Source organism: Trichechus manatus, unplaced genomic scaffold, assembly GCF_000243295.1.
Source record: "Trichechus manatus latirostris isolate Lorelei unplaced genomic scaffold, TriManLat1.0 scaffold00026, whole genome shotgun sequence".
Classification (NCBI taxonomy): domain Eukaryota; kingdom Metazoa; phylum Chordata; class Mammalia; order Sirenia; family Trichechidae; genus Trichechus; species Trichechus manatus.
This window is the reverse complement of record NW_004443962.1, coordinates 4,507,490-4,512,876: the sequence shown is the minus strand read 5'-3', so window position 1 is coordinate 4,512,876 and position 5,387 is coordinate 4,507,490. Positions and strand designations below refer to the sequence as shown.

General features: G+C 42.9%; 1 non-coding gene across 1 annotated transcript; it reads right to left on the bottom strand.

Annotated features, from left to right (window-relative positions):
- Positions 1 to 3,862: 3,862 nt before the first annotated feature.
- Positions 3,863 to 3,969, bottom strand: LOC111820101 (U6 spliceosomal RNA). Its single transcript, XR_002823631.1, has one exon. It is a non-coding gene; the product is annotated as a U6 spliceosomal RNA (small nuclear RNA).
- Positions 3,970 to 5,387: the final 1,418 nt, after the last annotated feature.

Here is a 5,387-nt window from a genome sequence, read left to right as displayed (position 1 = left end):
GTTAGGACTTCAACATATTGGGGTGGGGTGGGGTACAAAACTGCATCACCTCTGACCCTGGAGCTAGAGGACTTGATGGCAGAAAGCAGAACACCAGGACACAGAGCCCCACACCTAGAGGCTGGGTGGCCTTGGGAAACTTAGTGAAGCTCTCTGAGCCTTCATTTTCTCATCCATGAAATGACAGACTGACACTACATGGCTCTACATTTCTTCAAACCTACAAGATTAAATGAGATACCTTATATGGAAACACTCAATACATATTGACTCCCCATCTCAGAAGCAGAGAGGTGGGAGATGTTTTCAGGGCGAGGAATGGAAGTGGGGGTGGAGGGGACAAGGGCAAAAGGATTTTGGAGGCTCCCTGAAATCGCTGTACGTACCTGGCCACTGCTTTCATCTGCTTGTAAAGGGGGGGTGCCTTACTAAGTGGAGTGAACAGCTTGGCCGAAACAAGGAGCAAGGTAGCTGTGCTTTTCCTGTTGTCTGGAGTGAATAACACAGCCCTGTCTTGGCAGCTCCGGCTAACTACCGAATAACCAAACCAGTTGCCGTCGAGTTGATTCCAACTCATGGTGACTACATATGTGTCAGAGTAGGACCGTGCTCCATAGTTTTTTCAATGGCTGATTTTTCAGAAGTAGTTTACCAGACCTTTCTTTCAAGGCACCTCTGGATGGTCTTGAACCACCAGCCTTACGGTTAGCAGCTGAGTGTGTTAACCATTTGCACCACCCAGGAACTCCAAACGCTCTAATCATCTCCAGTCATTCTCATTTGATTGGAAGGAAGCATGTGCATGTGTACGCACACAAAGACACCCGCAGACCCACTTACTTGAAGCGTGACAATCGTGGAGTCACTAAATCATCAGAGTTGGGAAGGACTTCAAGGATGGGCTCAGCCTCCTTTTTCGTGGGCTGCCTCAGCATTGTGGTCTGTAACTTTCATCTTCCCGCTCAAACATCTTCTGCTCTGGGAGGTTTTGCCTGGACACAAATTTTAAATGGAAACTGCCTCTTACCCCTCAGCACTTCCTATTCCCCTTCCTGCTTTATTTTGTTCCACAGCACTTATTGCAGTGTAGCATATGTAGATATACAGGTATGTGTGTGTGTTATGTACACACACACATATACATACATATACCAAAAAAATCAAACCCACTGCCATCAAGTTGATTCTGACATATAGTGACCCCACAGGACAGGATAGAACTGTCCCATTGGGTTTCCAAGACTGTCAATTTTTATGGAAGCAGACTGCCACATCTTTCTCCCAAGGAGTGGCTGATGGGTTCAAACCACCGACCTTTTGTTTAGCAGCCGCGCACTTAACCACTGTGCCACCAGTGCTCCTATATGTGTATACACACACACACACATAATATGCATATATACACCATATATTTTGTTGTTGGTCTTCTTCCACTAGAATATAAACTCCACAAGGATAGGGATTTTTTACTGCTTTGTTCCCTGCTTTCTCTCCAGCACCTAGAAAAGTCCCTGGCAGTTAGTAGACATTCAGTTCTTATTTTTTAAAATGATGGATGCATAGAGGAGATAATGACTTTTTGATTTGTTTGTTTACTTTTTACTAAAATATATAGAAAACAAAATTTCTAAGGAAGTTAATTATACCAGAACTACTCGTGGTGACTCTAAGTCAGACTCCAAACTTAAATGTTTACAAGGGTTAGGCAGGTAACGCAAATATGTAAATGTGGCAAGGTCTAAGACAATAGGGAGGAGTGAGGCCTGTGGCAAATTAGAGAGTACATGCCCCATCCAGGGTCATTCTAGCTTGAATTAACAACAAAAACCAACAAGCAACCTAAACTGCACTTTGCCAAATAAAACATGTCTGCTCCCAGGCTGCCAGTTCACAGTAGAAGAGGCTGCATGGGTCTGGCTCACTATTATTACTCCCCATTGCTAACCCCCGCATTGTCTCATGATCTTGTTTTTCCCTTCCGTTCCAGTCTCTATAAAAAGTTTAACCGATGCTCCTCCTTGGAGGGTGGAAAACAAGTGATAATGATCCAGGAATGACAAACCAAACAAAGCACCCATCTTGGGACAAGAAAACCAGGATGTTGCCAGATAACCCCCAAGAAAAGATTAACTTATTTGGGATGTGACCACCTCAAGGAGGAACTAACACAAACTTCTAAGACCCATAATCTTGTCCCTGTAAAGCCTTCGGCCAATCGCTAGTAAGGAGACGGGTTTTTGGAGGAATTTATTCCCCTTTATCTCCTATATACTGATATATGATAAAACTCCTGCTGCGCACCTCACCCCTGTCTCAGAATTGGCTATTGTGGCAGGTGGCTCCAATCTGTGTTACTGCGGTAACAACAGTACCTGTCTTGATGCTCTACACAAATTATAAAGTAATTAAAGAACCACAGATGCCTCCATAAAATGTGACAGCTTTTCCTGATATTTATTTAGAACTTCCACTTGCACTAATTCTGCAGTGTCTTAACTGACTGACCCAGGCAGAATGGTGATAAAAAATAACAATTACAACCCCTACCTTTTCGTCAGGGTTATTTAATGCATCTATTGGCTGAGGGAGTCCCTGGTGGTACAAATGGCACTCAACTACTAGTTGTAAAGTTGCAAGTTCGAACCCACCCAGAGGCACGTTGGAAGACAAACCTGGTGATCTGCTTCCGAAGGTCACAGCCTTGAAAACCCTATGGAGCAGTTCCGCTCTGCACGTGCGGGGTCGCCATGAGTTGGAATTGATTCAACGGGAACTAACAACAATAACATCAGCGGAGAGTTTAACACCCAATGTTTTACAGTTTCTTAAAACTTTTCCATTTCAGTTTTCACAAAGATCATTTACCGAAGTAAAACCTGGAGGAGGGAGGAGGCATGAATAGTTGGAGCACAGGGCATTTTAGGGCAGCGAAACTATTCTGTCTTTTATTGTAATGATGGACACATGACATTATGCATGTCAAAACCCATAGGACTGTACAACATAAAGAGTAACCCTAGCGTAACCTATGGACTTTAGTTAATAATAATGTATCAGTACTGGTTCATCAACTGTAACAAATGTACCACAGGAAGGCAACGTGTTGATAATAGGAGAAACAGTGTACAAGGGGGAGAAGGTGCATATGGAAGCTATAGAGTTTCTGCTCAATTTTCTGTACCCCTAAAACTTCTCTAAAAATAGTCTGTTTTTTAAAAACCAAAACTAATGTATTAAATATATATATAATTAAAACGTTGGTATTTAGTGGAGCCACATGAACTTTGTCTTAATTACTATTTTTTGTCTTTATATTACATTTAGAAGTTGTTCAGTATACTTCCCGATAGAGAATGTTAATCACTGTTGTAAGCAAAAGCAGAATATAGAAATGTATCTACATGCCATAAGCTTCATTTGGTGAAATTATATATGGGGAATCCAGAAAATTTGGGGGTTGAATTTGGGAAAGGCCTAGACTCTAGGGTGATTTTTTTTCCCCTTTCCTTTCTATTAAAAGTTGATTGAATTATTCATTTTCTTCAAAGATCTGTCAGTATGGGAGGATTATTTAGTGGTAAAATGATTTAATCAATGGACATGCATTACCTCAATGTGATAACCTGACACTGTTCCCAGACCTTGCTTCCTTATGGTGGCTTCCTCCCCTTGAGAACAAGGCCCTCTGGTCCTCCTCCCAGGCCAATTTCAGTCCCCTTGAATCATCTAACATAGACTTACAACTTGCTGGGTACAACTTTTCACAGCTCTCACTCTGGCTACAGTTGTTTTTTGTTTTTTGGGGTTTTTTATGGTGAAAATATACTCAAAACAGTGGTCAACTCAACAATTTCTACATATAAAAAATCTGGAACACTTCACACGTTTGCATGTCATCCTTGTGCCTGGGCCCTGCTAATCTTCTCTGTATTGTTCCAATTTTAGTATATGTGCTGCTGAAGCAAGCACACAGCTATTATTCTTGCAACACATTTATCAAATTGAAGATTGTGTGGCAATTAAGCCTGAAGAGAAAGCTTGGAGTTGGTGCAGTTGCTGGGGAAAAGTGTGCATCTCTCTCCAGTTATCTCCACCCCTTTCCTGCTTAAAATAGGACTTGGCATCTCTCTGTGGAGGGAATGTGGTAAGCGCTAATCTAATCATCTTTTTTCTCTCAGAAATCTTTATCTGTTGCCATGGACCTTTTCAAGGAGATGGTCTTCACTGATAATCTGTTCCCCTTCCCACAGGAAGGAAGGGCATTTGTGTCATTCCACCTGTTGGAGTGTCGAGGCGAGGGCTCACCTGTGTGTCTCTCTAGTCTTGGTTCTCAGATTGGACCAGGTCACCATTGAGAAAATTGGAAGAGCCTTCGAATGCTTCTTGGGGGTTGATGATAGATGTGCCTCTGGGTTAGATGCATTCACTTTAGGGGAAGCACAAAGACTCCTCTCCCATTGGAGAGGGCGGTCTCGCCAACCCTTCCTTACAAAACAAAGAGGAAGGTCTAGACCAGCCATGTCTAACCAAGAGCAAGGCAATAATCCTGGACACACAACACCCCACCACCACCCCACCACTCCTCACAAAACCTAGTCCCATGCCCTGATAAAAGAAGTATTAATCAAGCACTTGCTATGTGCCAGATGCTGTACTAAGTGTTATACATGTAATATCTCATTTAATCCTCACAGTACTATGAGGTGGGTACTAATTTTATACCCACTTTAGAGTGAAGGGCACACTGAGAGCATTGCCATAAATGAACGTTTTCTATTTCACAATTCTGACCCAAAGACTGGTCCCAAGTATGTCATCTTAAGACCCATGGTCGAGGTAATAATTGCCTTACCATGTGGGAGTTAAGTATATGAAGAAGTTTTATACAATGGCATGGAGTGATGGGGGACAAGAGAGGGCTGTCTACCTGTTCCTTCCTAGACCCAAGATAAGTGCCACGTACTGACAGGCTGGCTTTGGTGTCAGCAAGCGTACTTCCAAGCTGAATATTCCCCTTCCCAGGATCACTGACCCTTAATTTTCAGGGATGTCTGGAAAGCCAAGCAAGAATTGATGGATGCCCCTAACACACCTAAGCCCCGGGTTGACAGAAGGAAAAGACAACCAACACTAAGCACCTTCTATGCATTGGGTGTTTAAACGCATCTAACGCCCATGATAACCTTGGGAGGTATGTACTATATTGTTGTTTCTCTCTTACTAAGGCTCAAAAGCTCCTGTCATGTGAAAGATGGTAGCACAGCTGTGAGTGGCGGAGCTCTGAGGACTGAAGACAGAAGTCCCTTACATTCGCATGGTGTGTTGCTCTTTGTAAGACAGTCTGACATCCGTGACATTACCTTGTTTGAACCTCTCAGAACAGATAT